Source organism: Schistocerca serialis, unplaced genomic scaffold (assembly GCF_023864345.2).
Source record: "Schistocerca serialis cubense isolate TAMUIC-IGC-003099 unplaced genomic scaffold, iqSchSeri2.2 HiC_scaffold_1420, whole genome shotgun sequence".
Classification (NCBI taxonomy): Eukaryota; Metazoa; Arthropoda; class Insecta; order Orthoptera; family Acrididae; genus Schistocerca; species Schistocerca serialis.
The window spans coordinates 1381006-1397958 of record NW_026047648.1 but is presented as its reverse complement, the minus strand read 5'-3'; the positions used below and the strand labels follow the sequence as shown (position 1 = coordinate 1397958).

The 16953-nt window shown below is 51.5% G+C and overlaps 14 non-coding genes across 14 annotated transcripts; all 14 read right to left on the bottom strand.

Annotated features, from left to right (window-relative positions):
- Positions 1-929: 929 nt before the first annotated feature.
- On the bottom strand, positions 930-1006 carry Trnas-cga (transfer RNA serine (anticodon CGA)). Its single transcript has one exon. It is a non-coding gene; the product is annotated as a tRNA-Ser (tRNA).
- A 527-nt stretch (positions 1007-1533) lies between these two features.
- On the bottom strand, positions 1534-1610 carry Trnas-cga (transfer RNA serine (anticodon CGA)). Its single transcript has one exon. It is a non-coding gene; the product is annotated as a tRNA-Ser (tRNA).
- Positions 1611-2441: 831 nt separating this feature from the next.
- Trnas-cga (transfer RNA serine (anticodon CGA)) lies at positions 2442-2516 on the bottom strand. The gene has a single exon. It is a non-coding gene; the product is annotated as a tRNA-Ser (tRNA).
- A 225-nt stretch (positions 2517-2741) lies between these two features.
- Positions 2742-2818, bottom strand: Trnal-caa (transfer RNA leucine (anticodon CAA)). Its single transcript has one exon. It is a non-coding gene; the product is annotated as a tRNA-Leu (tRNA).
- Positions 2819-3948: 1130 nt separating this feature from the next.
- Positions 3949-4025, bottom strand: Trnas-cga (transfer RNA serine (anticodon CGA)). Its single transcript has one exon. It is a non-coding gene; the product is annotated as a tRNA-Ser (tRNA).
- An 831-nt stretch (positions 4026-4856) lies between these two features.
- Positions 4857-4931, bottom strand: Trnas-cga (transfer RNA serine (anticodon CGA)). Its single transcript has one exon. It is a non-coding gene; the product is annotated as a tRNA-Ser (tRNA).
- Positions 4932-6360: 1429 nt separating this feature from the next.
- On the bottom strand, positions 6361-6437 carry Trnas-cga (transfer RNA serine (anticodon CGA)). Its single transcript has one exon. It is a non-coding gene; the product is annotated as a tRNA-Ser (tRNA).
- Positions 6438-7265: 828 nt separating this feature from the next.
- Trnas-cga (transfer RNA serine (anticodon CGA)) lies at positions 7266-7342 on the bottom strand. Its single transcript has one exon. It is a non-coding gene; the product is annotated as a tRNA-Ser (tRNA).
- A 527-nt stretch (positions 7343-7869) lies between these two features.
- Trnas-cga (transfer RNA serine (anticodon CGA)) lies at positions 7870-7946 on the bottom strand. The gene has a single exon. It is a non-coding gene; the product is annotated as a tRNA-Ser (tRNA).
- Positions 7947-8774: 828 nt separating this feature from the next.
- Positions 8775-8851, bottom strand: Trnas-cga (transfer RNA serine (anticodon CGA)). Its single transcript has one exon. It is a non-coding gene; the product is annotated as a tRNA-Ser (tRNA).
- A 228-nt stretch (positions 8852-9079) lies between these two features.
- Positions 9080-9154, bottom strand: Trnas-cga (transfer RNA serine (anticodon CGA)). Its single transcript has one exon. It is a non-coding gene; the product is annotated as a tRNA-Ser (tRNA).
- A 1129-nt stretch (positions 9155-10283) lies between these two features.
- Positions 10284-10360, bottom strand: Trnas-cga (transfer RNA serine (anticodon CGA)). Its single transcript has one exon. It is a non-coding gene; the product is annotated as a tRNA-Ser (tRNA).
- Positions 10361-10887: 527 nt separating this feature from the next.
- Trnas-cga (transfer RNA serine (anticodon CGA)) lies at positions 10888-10964 on the bottom strand. The gene has a single exon. It is a non-coding gene; the product is annotated as a tRNA-Ser (tRNA).
- A 2641-nt stretch (positions 10965-13605) lies between these two features.
- Trnas-cga (transfer RNA serine (anticodon CGA)) lies at positions 13606-13682 on the bottom strand. Its single transcript has one exon. It is a non-coding gene; the product is annotated as a tRNA-Ser (tRNA).
- Between the last annotated feature and the right edge of the window lie 3271 nt (positions 13683-16953).

Below are 16953 nucleotides of genomic sequence, written 5' to 3'. Positions count from 1 at the left end.
TATGAAACTTCCTGGCAGATTAAAACTGCGTGCCGGACCGAGACTCGAACTCGGGACATTTGCCTCTCGCGGGCAAGCGCTCTACCAACCGAGCCACCCAAGCACAACTCACGCTCCATCCTCTCAGCTTTACTCCTGCCAGTACCTCGTCTCCTACCTTCCAAAGTTAAGAGAAATTCTCCTGCGAACCTTGCAGAACTAGCACTCCTGAAAGAAAGGATATTGCGGAGACATGGCATGCTACAGCCTGGGGAATGTTTCCAGAATGAGATTTTCACGCTGCAGCGGAGTGTGCGCTGATATGAAACTTCCTGGCAGATTAAAACTGCGTGCCGGACCGAGACTCGAACTCGGGACATTTGCCTCTCGCGGGCAAGTGCTCTACCAACCGAGCCACCCATGCACAACTCACGCTCCATCCTCACAGCTTTACTTCTGCCAGTACCTTGTCTACTACCTTCCAAAGTTAACAGAAGCTCTCCTGCGAACCTTGCAGAACTAGCACTCCTGAAAGAAATGATATTGCGGAGACATGGCATAGCCACAGCCTGGGGAATGTTTCCGGAATGAGATTTTCACTCTGCAGTGGACTGTGCGCTGATATGAAACTTCCTGGCAGATTAAAACTGCGTGCCGGACCGAGACTCGAACTCGGGACCTTTTCCTCTCGGGGGCAAGTGCTCTACCAACTGAGCCACCCAAGCACGACTCACACTCCATCCTCACAGCTTTACTTCTGCCAGTACCTCGTCTCCTAGCTTCCAAAGTTAACAGAAGCTCTCCTGCGAACCTTTGCAGAACTAGCACCCCTGAAAGAAAGGATATTGCGGAGACATGGCATAGCTACAGCCTGGGGAATGTTTCCAGAATGAGATTTTCACTCTGCAGAGGAGTGTGCGCTGATATGAAACTTCCTGGCAGATTAAAACTGCGTGCCGGACCGAGACTCGAACTCGGGACCTTTGCCTCTCGGGGGCAAGTGCTCTACCAACTGAGCCACCCAAGCACGACTCACACTCCATCCTCACAGCTTTACTTCTGCCAGTACCTCGTCTCCTAGCTTCCAAAGTTAACAGAAGCTCTCCTGCGAACCTTTGCAGAACTAGCACCCCTGAAAGAAAGGATATTGCGGAGACATGGCATAGCTACAGCCTGGGGAATGTTTCCAGAATGAGATTTTCACTCTGCAGAGGAGTGTGCGCTGATATGAAACTTCCTGGCAGATTAAAACTGCGTGCCGGACCGAGACTCGAACTCGGGACATTTGCCTCTCGGGGGCAAGTGCTCTACCAACTGAGCCACCCAAGCACGACTCACACTCCATCCTCACAGCTTTACTTCTGCCAGTACCTCGTCTCCTAGCTTCCAAAGTTAACAGAAGCTCTCCTGCGAACCTTTGCAGAACTAGCACCCCTGAAAGAAAGGATATTGCGGAGACATGGCATAGCTACAGCCTGGGGAATGTTTCCAGAATGAGATTTTCACCCTGCAGCGGAGAGTGCGCTGATATGAAACTTCCTGGCAGATTAAAACTGCGTGCCGGACCGAGACTCGAACTCGGGACCTTTGCCTCTCGGGGGCAAGTGCTCTACCAACTGAGCCACCCAAGCACGACTCACACTCCATCCTCACAGCTTTACTTCTGCCAGTACCTCGTCTCCTAGCTTCCAAAGTTAACAGAAGCTCTCCTGCGAACCTTTGCAGAACTAGCACCCCTGAAAGAAAGGATATTGCGGAGACATGGCATAGCTACATCCTGGGGAATGTTTCCAGAATGAGATTTTCACTCTGCAGAGGAGTGTGCGCTGATATGAAACTTCCTGGCAGATTAAAACTGCGTGCCGGACCGAGACTCGAACTCCTGACCTTTGCCTCTCGGGGGCAAGTGCTCTACCAACTGAGCCACCCAAGCACGACTCACACTCCATCCTCACAGCTTTACTTCTGCCAGTACCTCGTCTCCTAGCTTCCAAAGTTAACAGAAGCTCTCCTGCGAACCTTTGCAGAACTAGCACCCCTGAAAGAAAGGATATTGCGGAGACATGGCATAGCTACAGCCTGGGGAATGTTTCCAGAATGAGATTTTCACTCTGCAGAGGAGTGTGCGCTGATATGAAACTTCCTGGCAGATTAAAACTGCGTGCCGGAACGAGACTCGAACTCGGGACATTTGCCTCTCGGGGGCAAGTGCTCTACCAACTGAGCCACCCAAGCACGACTCACACTCCATCCTCACAGCTTTACTTCTGCCAGTACCTCGTCTCCTAGCTTCCAAAGTTAACAGAAGCTCTCCTGCGAACCTTTGCAGAACTAGCACCCCTGAAAGAAAGGATATTGCGGAGACATGGCATAGCTACAGCCTGGGGAATGTTTCCAGAATGAGATTTTCACCCTGCAGCGGAGAGTGCGCTGATATGAAACTTCCTGGCAGATTAAAACTGCGTGCCGGACCGAGACTCGAACTCGGGACCTTTGCCTCTCGGGGGCAAGTGCTCTACCAACTGAGCCACCCAAACACGACTCACACTCCATCCTCACAGCTTTACTTCTGCCAGTACCTCGTCTCCTAGCTTCCAAAGTTAACAGAAGCTCTCCTGCGAACCTTTGCAGAACTAGCACCCCTGAAAGAAAGGATATTGCGGAGACATGGCATAGCTACAGCCTGGGGAATGTTTCCAGAATGAGATTTTCACTCTGCAGAGGAGTGTGCGCTGATATGAAACTTCCTGGCAGATTAAAACTGCGTGCCGGACCGAGACTCGAACTCGGGACATTTGTCTCTTGGGGGCAAGTGCTCTACCAACTGAGCCACCCAGGCAGCACTCACGCTCCATCCTCACAGCTTTATTTCTGCCAGTACCTCGTCTCCTACCTTCCAAAGTTAACAGAAGCTCTCCTGCGAACCTTTGCAGAACTAGCACCCCTGAAAGAAAGGATATTGCGGAGACATGGCATAGCTACAGCCTGGGGAATGTTTCCAGAATGAGATTTTCACCCTGCAGCGGAGAGTGCGCTGATATGAAACTTCCTGGCAGATTAAAACTGCGTGCCGGCCCGAGACTCGAACTCGGGACCTTTGCCTCTCGGGGGCAAGTGCTCTACCAACTGAGCCACCCAAACACGACTCACACTCCATCCTCACAGCTTTACTTCTGCCAGTACCTCGTCTCCTAGCTTCCAAAGTTAACAGAAGCTCTCCTGCGAACCTTGCAGAACTAGCACCCCTGAAAGAAAGGATATTGCGGAGACATGGCATAGCTACAGCCGGGGGAATGTTTCCAGAATGAGATTTTCACTCTGCAGAGGAGTGTGCGCTGATATGAAACTTCCTGGCAGATTAAAACTGCGTGCCGGACCGAGACTCGAACTCGGGACATTTGCCTCTCGGGGGCAAGTGCTCTACCAACTGAGCCACCCAAGCAGCACTCACGCTCCATCCTCACAGCTTTACTTCTGCCAGTACCTCGTCTCCTACCTTCCAAAGTTAACAGAAGCTCTCCTGCGAACCTTTGCAGAACTAGCACCCCTGAAAGAAAGGATATTGCGGAGACATGGCATAGCTACAGCCTGGGGAATGTTTCCAGAATGAGATTTTCACTCTGCAGAGGAGTGTGCGCTGATATGAAACTTCCTGGCAGATTAAAACTGCGTGCCGGACCGAGACTCGAACTCGGGACATTTGCCTCTCGGGGGCAAGTGCTCTACCAACTGAGCCACCCAAGCACGACTCACACTCCATCCTCACAGCTTTACTTCTGCCAGTACCTCGTCTCCTAGCTTCCAAAGTTAACAGAAGCTCTCCTGCGAACCTTTGCAGAACTAGCACCCCTGAAAGAAAGGATATTGCGGAGACATGGCATAGCTACAGCCTGGGGAATGTTTCCAGAATGAGATTTTCACCCTGCAGCGGAGAGTGCGCTGATATGAAACTTCCTGGCAGATTAAAACTGCGTGCCGGACCGAGACTCGAACTCGGGACCTTTGCCTCTCGGGGGCAAGTGCTCTACCAACTGAGCCACCCAAGCACGACTCACACTCCATCCTCACAGCTTTACTTCTGCCAGTACCTCGTCTCCTAGCTTCCAAAGTTAACAGAAGCTCTCCTGCGAACCTTTGCAGAACTAGCACCCCTGAAAGAAAGGATATTGCGGAGACATGGCATAGCTACAGCCTGGGGAATGTTTCCAGAATGAGATTTTCACTCTGCAGAGGAGTGTGCGCTGATATGAAACTTCCTGGCAGATTAAAACTGCGTGACGGACCGAGACTCGAACTCGGGACCTTTGCCTCTCGGGGGCAAGTGCTCTAGCAACTGAGCCACCCAAGCACGACTCACACTCCATCCTCACAGCTTTACTTCCGCCAGTACCTCGTCTCCTAGCTTCCAAAGTTAACAGAAGCTCTCCTGCGAACCTTTGCAGAACTAGCACCCCTGAAAGAAAGGATATTGCGGAGACATGGCATAGCTACAGCCTGGGGAATGTTTCCAGAATGAGATTTTCACTCTGCAGAGGAGTGTGCGCTGATATGAAACTTCCTGGCAGATTAAAACTGCGTGCCGGACCGAGACTCGAACTCGGGACATTTGCCTCTCGGGGGCAAGTGCTCTACCAACTGAGCCACCCAAGCACGACTCACACTCCATCCTCACAGCTTTACTTCTGCCAGTACCTCGTCTCCTAGCTTCCAAAGTTAACAGAAGCTCTCCTGCGAACCTTTGCAGAACTAGCACCCCTGAAAGAAAGGATATTGCGGAGACATGGCATAGCTACAGCCTGGGGAATGTTTCCAGAATGAGATTTTCACCCTGCAGCGGAGAGTACGCTGATATGAAACTTCCTGGCAGATTAAAACTGCGTGCCGGACCGAGACTCGAACTCGGGACCTTTGCCTCTCGGGGGCAAGTGCTCTACCAACTGAGCCACCCAAACACGACTCACACTCCATCCTCACAGCTTTACTTCTGCCAGTACCTCGTCTCCTACCTTCCAAAGTTAACAGAAGCTCTCCTGCGAACCTTGCAGAACTAGCACCCCTGAGAGAAAGGATATTGCGGAGACATGGCATAGCTACAGCCTGGGGAATGTTTCCGGAATGAGATTTTCACTCTACAGCGATGTGTGCGCTGATATGAAACTTCCTGGCAGATTAAAACTGCGTGCCGGACCGAGACTCGAACTCGGGACATTTGCCTCTCGCGGGCAAGTGCTCTACCAACTGAGCCACCCAAGCACAACTCACGCTCCATCCTCACAGCTTTACTTCTGCCAGTACCTCGTCTCCTACCTTCCAAAGTTAACAGAAGCTCTCCTCCGAACCTTGCAGAACTAGCACTCGGTAAAGAAATGATATTGCGGAGACATGGCATAGCCACAGCCTGGGGAATGTTTCCAGAATGAGATTTTCACTCTGCAGTGGAGTGTGCGCTGATATGAAACTTCCTGGCAGATTAAAACTGCGTGCCGGACCGAGACTCGAACTCGGGACATTTGCCTCTCGGGGGCAAGTGCTCTACCAACTGAGCCACCCAAGCACGACTCACACTCCATCCTCACAGCTTTACTTCTGCCAGTATCTCGTCTCCTAGCTTCCAAAGTTAACAGAAGCTCTCCTGCGAACCTTTGCAGAACTAGCACCCCTGAAAGAAAGGATATTGCGGAGACATGGCATAGCTACAGCCTGGGGAATGTTTCCAGAATGAGATTTTCACTCTGCAGAGGAGTGTGCGCTGATATGAAACTTCCTGGCAGATTAAAACTGCGTGCCGGACCGAGACTCGAACTCGGAACATTTGCCTCTCGGGGGCAAGTGCTCTACCAACTGAGCCACCCAAGCAGCACTCACGCTCCATCCTCACAGCTTTACTTCTGCCAGTACCTCGTCTCCTACCTTCCAAAGTTAACAGAAGCTCTCCTGCGAAACTTGCAGAACTAGCACCCCTGAAAGAAAGGATATTGCGGAGACATGGCATAGCTACAGCCTGGGGAATGTTTCCAGAATGAGATTTTCACTCTGCAGCGATGTGTGCGCTGATATGAAACTTCCTGGCAGATTAAAACTGCGTGCCGGACCGAGACTCGAACTCGGGACATTTGCCTCTCGCGGGCAAGTGCTCTACCAACTGAGCCACCCAAGCACAACTCACGCTCCATCCTCACAGCTTTACTTCAGCCAGTACCTCGTCTCCTACCTTCCAAAGTTAACAGAAGCTCTCCTGCGAAACCTGTAGAACTAGCACTCCTGAAAGAAATGATATTGCGGAGACATGGCATAGCCACAGCCTGGGGAATGTTTCCAGAATGAGATTTTCACTCTGCAGTGGAGTGTGCGCTGATATGAAACTTCTTGGCAGATTAAATCTGCGTGCCGGACCGAGACTCGAACTCGGGACCTTTGCCTCTCGAGGGCAAGTGCTCTACCAACCGAGCCACCCAAGCAGCACTCACGCTCCATCCTCACACTTTTACTTCTGCCAGTACCTCGTCTCCTAGCTTCCAAAGTTAACAGAAGCTCTCCTGCGAACCTTTGCAGAACTAGCACCCCTGAAAGAAAGGATATTGCGGAGACATGGCATAGCTACAGCCTGGGGAATGTTTCCAGAATGAGATTTTCACTCTGCAGAGGAGTGTGCGCTGATATGAAACTTCCTGGCAGATTAAAACTGCGTGCCGGACCGAGACTCGAACTCGGGACATTTGCCTCTCGCGGGCAAGTGCTCTACCAACTGAGCCACCCAAGCAGCACTCACGCTCCATCCTCACAGCTTTACTTCTGCCAGTACCTTGTCTACTACCTTCCAAAGTTAACAGAAGCTCTCCTGCGAACCTTGCAGAACTAGCACTCCTGAAAGAAATGATATTGCGGAGACATGGCATAGCCACAGCCTGGGGAATGTTTCCAGAATGAGATTTTCACTCTGCAGTGGACTGTGCGCTGATATGAAACTTCCTGGCAGATTAAAACTGCGTGCCGGACCGAGACTCGAACTCGGGAACTTTGCCTCTCGGGGGCAAGTGCTCTACCAACTGAGCCACCCAAGCACGACTCACACTCCATCCTCACAGCTTTACTTCTGCCAGTACCTCGTCTCCTAGCTTCCAAAGTTAACAGAAGCTCTCCTGCGAACCTTTGCAGAACTAGCACCCCTGAAAGAAAGGATATTGCGGAGACATGGCATAGCTACAGCCTGGGGAATGTTTCCAGAATGAGATTTTCACTCTGCAGAGGAATGTGCGCTGATATGAAACTTCCTGGCAGATTAAAACTGCGTGCCGGACCGAGACTCGAACTCGGGACCTTTGCCTCTCGGGGGCAAGTGCTCTACCAACTGAGCCACCCAAGCACGACTCACACTCCATCCTCACAGCTTTACTTCTGCCAGTACCTCGTCTCCTAGCTTCCAAAGTTAACAGAAGCTCTCCTGCGAACCTTTGCAGAACCAGCACCCCTGAAAGAAAGGATATTGCGGAGACATGGCATAGCTACAGCCTGGGGAATGTTTCCAGAATGAGATTTTCACTCTGCAGAGGAGTGTGCGCTGATACGAAACTTCCTGGCAGATTAAAACTGCGTGCCGGACCGAGACTCGAACTCGGGACATTTGCCTCTCGGGGGCAAGTGCTCTACCAACTGAGCCACCCAAGCACGACTCACACTCCATCCTCACAGCTTTACTTCTGCCAGTACCTCGTCTCCTAGCTTCCAAAGTTAACAGAAGCTCTCCTGCGAACCTTTGCAGAACTAGCACCCCTGAAAGAAAGGATATTGCGGAGACATGGCATAGCTACAGCCTGGGGAATGTTTCCAGAATAAGATTTTCACCCTGCAGCGGAGAGTGCGCTGATATGAAACTTCCTGGCAGATTAAAACTGCGTGCCGGACCGAGATTCGAACTCGGGACCTTTGCCTCTCGGGGGCAAGTGCTCTACCAACTGAGCCACCCAAGCACGACTCACACTCCATCCTCACAGCTTTACTTCTGCCAGTACCTCGTCTCCTAGCTTCCAAAGTTAACAGAAGCTCTCCTGCGAACCTTTGCAGAACTAGCACCCCAGAAAGAAAGGATATTGCGGAGACATGGCATAGCTACAGCCTGGGGAATGTTTCCAGAATGAGATTTTCACTCTGCAGAGGAGTGTGCGCTGATATGAAACTTCCTGGCAGATTAAAACTGCGTGCCGGACCGATACTCGAACTCGGGACCTTTGCCTCTCGGGGGCAAGTGCTCTACCAACTGAGCCACCCAAGCACGACTCACACTCCATCCTCACAGCTTTACTTCTGCCAGTACCTCGTCTCCTACCTTCCAAAGTTAACAGCAGCTCTCCTGCGAACCTTGCAGAACTAGCACTCCTGAAAGAAAGGATATTGCGGAGACATGGCATAGCTACAGCCTGGGGAATGTTTCCAGAATGAGATTTTCACTCTGCAGAGGAGTGTCCGCTGATATGAAACTTCCTGGCAGATTAAAACTGCGTGCCGGACCGAGACTCGAACCCGGGACATTTGCCTCTCGCGGGCAAGTGCTCTACCAACCAAGCCACCCAAGCAGCACTCACGCTCCATCCTCAGAGCTTTATTTCTGCCAGTACCTCGTCTCCTAGCTTCCAAAGTTAACAGAAGCTCTCCTGCGAACCTTTGCAGAACTAGCACCCCTGAAAGAAAGGATATTGCGGAGACATGGCATAGCTACAGCCTGGGGAATGTTTCCAGAATGAGATTTTCACTCTGCAGTGGAGTGTGCGCTGATATGAAACTTCCTGGCAGATTAAAACTGCGTGCCGGACCGAGACTCGAACTCGGGACCTTTGCCTCTCGAGGGCAAGTGCTCTACCAACTGAGCCACCCAAGCACGACTCACACTCCATCCTCACAGCTTTACTTCTGCCAGTACCTCGTCTCCTAGCTTCCAAAGTTAACAGAAGCTCTCCTGGGAACCTTTGCAGAACTAGCACCCCTGAAAGAAAGGATATTGCGGAGACATGGCATAGCTACAGCCTGGGGAATGTTTCCAGAATGAGATTTTCACTCTGCAGTGGAGTGTGCGCTGATATGAAACTTCCTGGCAGATTAAAACCGCGTGCCGGACCGAGACTCGAACTCGGGACCTTTGCCTCTCGAGGGCAAGTGCTCTACCAACTGAGCCACCCAAGCACGACTCACACTCCATCCTCACAGCTTTACTTCTGCCAGTACCTCGTCTCCTAGCTTCCAAAGTTAACAGAAGCTCTCCTGCGAACCTTTGCAGATCTAGCACCCCTGAAAGAAAGGATATTGCGGAGACATGGCATAGCTACAGCCTGCGGAATGTTTCCAGAATGAGATTTTCAATCTGCAGAGGAGTGTGCGCTGATATGAAACTTCCTGGCAGATTAAAACTGCGTGCCGGACCGATACTCGAACTCGGGACCTTTGCCTCTCGAGGGCAAGTGCTCTACCAACTGAGCCACCCAAGCACGACTCGCACTCCATCCTCACAGCTTTACTTCTGCCAGTACCTCGTCTCCTAGCTTCCAAAGTTAACAGAAGCTCTCCTGCGAACCTTTGCAGAACTAGCACCCCTGAAAGAAAGGATATTGCGGAGACATGGCATAGCTACAGCCTGGGGAATGTTTCCAGAATGAGATTTTCACTCTGCAGTGGAGTGTGCGCTGATATGAAACTTCCTGGCAGATTAAAACTGCGTGCCGGACCGACACTCGAACTCGGGACCTTTGCCTCTCGGGGGCAAGTGCTCTACCAACTGAGCCACCCAAGCACGACTCACACTCCATCCTCACAGCTTTACTTCTGCCAGTACCTCGTCTCCTAGCTTCCAAAGTTAACAGAAGCTCTCCTGCGAACCTTTGCAGAACTAGCACCCCTGAAAGAGAGGATATTGCGGAGACATGGCATAGCTACAGCCTGGAGAATGTTTCCAGAATGAGATTTTCACTCTGCAGAGGAGTGTGCGCTGATATGAAACTTCTTGGCAGATTAAAACTGCGTGCCGGACCGAGACTCGACTCGGGACCATTGCCTCTCGAGGGCAAGTGCTCTACCAACTGAGCCACCCAAGCACGACTCACACTCCATCCTCACAGCTTTACTTCTGCCAGTACCTCGTCTCCTAGCTTCCAAAGTTAACAGAAGCTCTCCTGCGAACCTTTGCAGAACTAGCACCCCTGAAAGAAAGGATATTGCGGAGACATGGCATAGCTACAACCTGGGGAATGTTTCCAGAATGAGATTTTCACTCTGCAGTGGAGTGTGCGCTGATATGAAACTTCCTGGCAGATTAAAACTGCGTGCCGGACCGAGACTCGAACTCGGGACCTTTGCCTCTCGAGGGCAAGTGCTCTACCAACTGAGCCACCCAAGCACGACTCACACTCCGTCCTCACAGCTTTACTTCTGCCAGTACCTCGTCTCCTAGCTTCCAAAGTTAACAGAAGCTCTCCTGCGAACCTTTGCAGATCTAGCACCCCTGAAAGAAAGGATATTGCGGAGACATGGCATAGTTACAGCCTGGGGAATGTTTCCAGAATGAGATTTTCACTCTGCAGTGGAGTGTGCGCTGATATGAAACTTCTTGGCCCATTAAATCTGCGTGCCGGATCGAGACTCGAACTCGGGACCTTTGCCTCTCGAGGGCAAGTGCTCTACCAACTGAGCCACCCAAGCACGACTCACACTCCATCCTCACAGCTTTACTTCTGCCAGTACCTCGTCTCCTAGCTTCCAAAGTTAACAGAAGCTCTCCTGCGAACCTTTGCAGAACTAGCACCCCTGAAAGAAAGGATATTGCGGAGACATGGCATAGCTACAGCCTGGGGAATGTTTCCAGAATGAGATTTTCACTCTGCAGTGGAGTGTGCGCTGATATGAAACTTCCTGGCAGATTAAAACTGCGTGCCGGACCGAGACTCGAACTCGGGACCTTTGCCTCTCGAGGGCAAGTGCTCTACCAACTGAGCCACCCAAGCACGACTCACACTCCATCCTCACAGCTTTACTTCTGCCAGTACCTCGTCTCCTAGCTTCCAAAGTTAACAGAAGCTCTCCTGCGAACCTTTGCAGAACTAGCACCCCTGAAAGAAAGGATATTGCGGAGACATGGCATAGCTACAGCCTGGGGAATGTTTCCAGAATGAGATTTTCACTCTGCAGTGGAGTGTGCGCTGATATGAAACTTCCTGGCAGATTAAAACTGCGTGCCGGACCGAGACTCGTACTCGGGACCTTTGCCTCTCGAGGGCAAGTGCGCTACCAACTGAGCCACCCAAGCACGACTCACACTCCATCCTCACAGCTTTACTTCTGCCAGTACCTCGTCTCCTAGCTTCCAAAGTTAACAGAAGCTCTCCTGCGAACCTTTGCAGAACTAGCACCCCTGAAAGAAAGGATATTGCGGAGACATGGCATAGCTACAGCCTGGGGAATGTTTCCAGAATGAGATTTTCACTCTGCAGTGGAGTGTGCGCTGATATGAAACTTCCTGGCAGATTAAAACTGCGTGCCGGACCGAGACTCGAACTCGGGACCTTTGCCTCTCGAGGGCAAGTGCGCTACCAACTGAGCCACCCAAGCACGACTCACACTCCATCCTCACAGCTTTACTTCTGCCAGTACCTCGTCTCCTAGCTTCCAAAGTTAACAGAAGCTCTCCTGCGAACCTTTGCAGAACTAGCACCCCTGAAAGAAAGGATATTGCGGAGACATGGCATAGCTACAGCCTGGGGAATGTTTCCAGAATGAGATTTTCACTCTGCAGTGGAGTGTGCGCTGATATGAAACTTCCTGGCAGATTAAAACTGCGTGCCGGATCGAGACTCGAACTCGGGACCTTTGCCTCTCGAGGGCAAGTGCTCTACCAACTGAGCCACCCAAGCACGACTCACACTCCATCCTCACAGCTTTACTTCTGCCAGTACCTCGTCTCCTAGCTTCCAAAGTTAACAGAAGCTCTCCTGCGAACCTTTGCAGAACTAGCACCCCTAAAAGAAAGGATATTGCGGAGACATGGCATAGCTACAGCCTGGGGAATGTTTCCAGAATGAGATTTTCACTCTGCAGTGGAGTGTGCGCTGATATGAAACTTCCTGGCAGATTAAAACTGCGTGCCGGACCGAGACTCGAACTCGGGACCTTTGCCTCTCGAGGGCAAGTGCGCTACCAACTGAGCCACCCAAGCACGACTCACACTCCATCCTCACAGCTTTACTTCTGCCAGTACCTCGTCTCCTAGCTTCCAAAGTTAACAGAAGCTCTCCTGCGAACCTTTGCAGAACTAGCACCCCTGAAAGAAAGGATATTGCGGAGACATGGCATAGCTACAGCCTGGGGAATGTTTCCAGAATGAGATTTTCACTCTGCAGTGGAGTGTGCGCTGATATGAAACTTCCTGGCAGATTAAAACTGCGTGCCGGACCGAGACTCGAACTCGGGACCTTTGCCTCTCGAGGGCAAGTGCGCTACCAACTGAGCCACCCAAGCACGACTCACACTCCATCCTCACAGCTTTACTTCTGCCAGTACCTCGTCTCCTAGCTTCCAAAGTTAACAGAAGCTCTCCTGCGAACCTTTGCAGAACTAGCACCCCTGAAAGAAAGGATATTGCGGAGACATGGCATAGCTACAGCCTGGGGAATGTTTCCAGAATGAGATTTTCACTCTGCAGTGGAGTGTGCGCTGATATGAAACTTCCTGGCAGATTAAAACTGCGTGCCGGACCGAGACTCGAACTCGGGACCTTTGCCTCTCGAGGGCAAGTGCGCTACCAACTGAGCCACCCAAGCACGACTCACACTCCATCCTCACAGCTTTACTTCTGCCAGTACCTCGTCTCCTAGCTTCCAAAGTTAACAGAAGCTCTCCTGCGAACCTTTGCAGAACTAGCACCCCTGAAAGAAAGGATATTGCGGAGACATGGCATAGCTACAGCCTGGGGAATGTTTCCAGAATGAGATTTTCACTCTGCAGTGGAGTGTGCGCTGATATGAAACTTCCTGGCAGATTAAAACTGCGTGCCGGATCGAGACTCGAACTCGGGACCTTTGCCTCTCGAGGGCAAGTGCTCTACCAACTGAGCCACCCAAGCACGACTCACACTCCATCCTCACAGCTTTACTTCTGCCAGTACCTCGTCTCCTAGCTTCCAAAGTTAACAGAAGCTCTCCTGCGAACCTTTGCAGAACTAGCACCCCTAAAAGAAAGGATATTGCGGAGACATGGCATAGCTACAGCCTGGGGAATGTTTCCAGAATGAGATTTTCACTCTGCAGTGGAGTGTGCGCTGATATGAAACTTCCTGGCAGATTAAAACTGCGTGCCGGACCGAGACTCGAACTCGGGACCTTTGCCTCTCGAGGGCAAGTGCGCTACCAACTGAGCCACCCAAGCACGACTCACACTCCATCCTCACAGCTTTACTTCTGCCAGTACCTCGTCTCCTAGCTTCCAAAGTTAACAGAAGCTCTCCTGCGAACCTTTGCAGAACTAGCACCCCTGAAAGAAAGGATATTGCGGAGACATGGCATAGCTACAGCCTGGGGAATGTTTCCAGAATGAGATTTTCACTCTGCAGTGGAGTGTGCGCTGATATGAAACTTCCTGGCAGATTAAAACTGCGTGCCGGACCGAGACTCGAACTCGGGACCTTTGCCTCTCGGGGGCAAGTGCTCTACCAACTGAGCCACCCAAGCACGACTCACACTCCATCCTCACAGCTTTACTTCTGCCAGTACCTCGTCTCCTAGCTTCCAAAGTTAACAGAAGCTCTCCTGCGAACCTTTGCAGAACTAGCACCCCTGAAAGAAAGGATATTGCGGAGACATGGCATAGCTACAGCTGGGGAATGTTTCCAGAATGAGATTTACACTCTGCAGAGGAGTGTGCGCTGATATGAAACTTCCTGGCAGATTAAAACTGCGTGCCGGACCGAGACTCGAACCCGGGACATTTGCCTCTCGCGGGCAAGTGCTCTACCAACCAAGCCACCCAAGCAGCACTCACGCTCCATCCTCACAGCTTTACTTCTGCCAGTACCTCGTCTCCTACCTTCCAAAGTTAACAGAAGCTCTCCTGCGAACCTTGCAGAACTAGCACCCCTGAAAGAAAGGATATTGCGTAGACATGGCATAGCTACAGCCTGGGGAATGTTTCCAGAATGAGATTTTCACTCTGCAGCGATGTGTGCGCTGATATGAAACTTCCTGGCAGATTAAAACTGCGTGCCGGACCGAGACTCGAACTCGGGACATTTGCCTCTCGCGGGCAAGTGCTCTACCAACTGAGCCACCCAAGCACAACTCACGCTCCATCCTCACAGCTTTACTTCAGCCAGTACCTCGTCTCCTACCTTCCAAAGTTAACAGAAGCTCTCCTGCGAACCTTGCAGAACTAGCACTCCTGAAAGCTATGATATTGCGGAGACATGGCATAGCCACAGCCTGGGGAATGTTTCCAGAATGAGATTTTAACGCTGCAGCGGAGTGTGCGCTGATATGAAACTTCCTGGCATCTTAAAACTGCGTGCCGGACCGAGACTCGAACTCGGGACATTTGCCTCTCGCGGGCAAGTGCTCTACCAACCGAGCCACCCATGCACAACTCACGCTCCATCCTCACAGCTTTACTTCTGCCAGTACCTCGTCTACTACCTTCCAAAGTTAACTGAAGCTCTCCTGCGAACCTTGCAGAACTAGCACTCCTGAAAGAAATGATATTGCGGAGACATGGCATAGCCACAGCCTGGGGAATGTTTCCAGAATGAGATTTTCACTCTGCAGTGGACTGTGCGCTGATATGAAACTTCCTGGCAGATTAAATCTGCGTGCCGGACCGAGACTCGAACTGGGGACCTTTGCCTCTCGCGGGCAAGTGCTCAACCAACTGAGCCACCCAAGACGACTCACGCTCCATCCTCACAGCTTTACTTCTGCCAGTACCTCGTCTCCTACCTTCCAAGTTAACAGAAGCTCTCCTGCGAACCTTGCAGAACTAGCACTCCTGAAAGAAATGATATTGCGGAGACATGGCATAGCTACAGCCTGGGGAATGTTTCCAGAATGAGATTTTCTCTCTGCAGCGGAGTGTGCGCTGATATGAAACTTCCTGGCACATTAAAACTGCGTGCCGGACCGAGACTCGATCTCGGGGCATTTGCCTCTCGCGGGCAACTGCTCTACCAACCGAGCCACCCAAGCACAACTCACGCTCCATCCTCACAGCTTTACTTCTGCCAATACCTCGTCTCCTACCTTCCAAAGATAACAGAAGCTCTCCTGCGAACCTTGCAGAACTAGCACTATTGAAAAAAAGGATATTGCGGAGACATGGCATAGTTACAGCCTGGGGAATGTTTCCAGAATGAGATTTTCACTCTGCAGCGGAGTGTGCGCTTATATGAAACTTCCTGGCAGATTAAAACTGCGTGCCGGACCGAGACTCGAACTCGGGAAATTTGCCTCTCGCGGGCAAGTGCTCTACCAACCGAGCCACCCAAGCACAACTCACGCTCCATCCTCACAGCTTTACTTCTGCCAGTACCTCGTCTCCTACCTTCCAAAGTTAACAGAAGCTCTCCTGCAAACCTTGCAGAACTAGCACTCCTGAAAGAAAGGATATTGCGGAGACATGTCATAGCTACAGCCTGGGGAATGTTTCCAGAATGAGATTTTCACTCTGAAGAGAAGTGTGCGCTGATATGAAACTTCCTGGCAGATTAAAACTGCGTGCCGAACCGATCCTCGAATTCGGGACATTTGCCTCTCGCGGGCAAGTGCTCTACCAACCGAGCCACCCAAGCACAAGTCACGCCCCATGCTCACAGCTTTATTTCTGCCAGTACCTCGTCTCCTACCTTCCAAAGTTAACAGAAGCTCTCCTGCGAACCTTGCAGAACTAGCACTCCTGAAAGTAAGGATATGCGGAGACATGGCATAGCTACAGCCTGGGGAATGTTTCCAGAATGAGATTTTCACTCTGCAGTGGAGTGTGCGCTGATATGAAACTTCCTAAGAGATTAAAACTGCGTGCCCGACCGAGACTCGAACTCGGGACACTTGCCTCTCGCGGGCAAGTGCTCTACCAACCGAGCCACCCAAGCACAACTCACGCCCCATGCTCACAGCTTTATTTGTGCCAGTACCTCGTCTCCTACCTTCCAAAGTTAGCAGAAGCTCTCCTGCGAACCTTTGCAGAACTAGCACCCCTGAAAGAAAGGATATTGCGGAGACATGGCATAGCTACAGCCTGGGCAATGTTTCCAGAATGAGATCTTCACTCTGCAGTGGAGTGTGCGCTGATATGAAACTTCCTGGCAGATTAAAACTGCGTGCCGGACCGAGACTCGAACTCGGGACACTTGCCTCTCGCGGCCAAGTGCTCTACCAACCGAGCCACCCAAGCACAACCCACGCCCCATGCTCTCAGCTTTATTTCTGCCAGTACCTCGTCTCCTACCTTCCAAAGTTAGCAGAAGCTCTCCTGCGAACCTTTGCAGAACTAGCACCCCTGAAAGAAAGGATATTGCGGAGACATGGCATAGCTACAGCCTGGGGAATGTTTCCAGAATGAGATCTTCACTCTGCAGTGGAGTGTGCGCTGATATGAAACTTCCTGGCAGATTAAAACTGCGTGCCGGACCGAGACTCGAACTCGGGACACTTGCTTCTCGCGGCCAAGTGCTCTACCAACCGAGCCACCCAAGCACAACCCACGCCCCATGCTCACAGCTTTACTTCTGCCAGTACCTCGTCTCCTACCTTCCAAAGTTAACAGAAGCTCCCCTGCGAACCATGCAGAACGAGCACTCCTGAAAGATAGGATATTGCGGAGACATGGCTTAGCTACATCCTGGGGAATGTTTCCAGAATGAGATTTTCACTCTGCAGTGGAGTGTGCGCTGATATGAAACTTCCTGGCAGATTAAAACTGCATGCCGGACCGAGACTCGAACACGGGACCTATGCC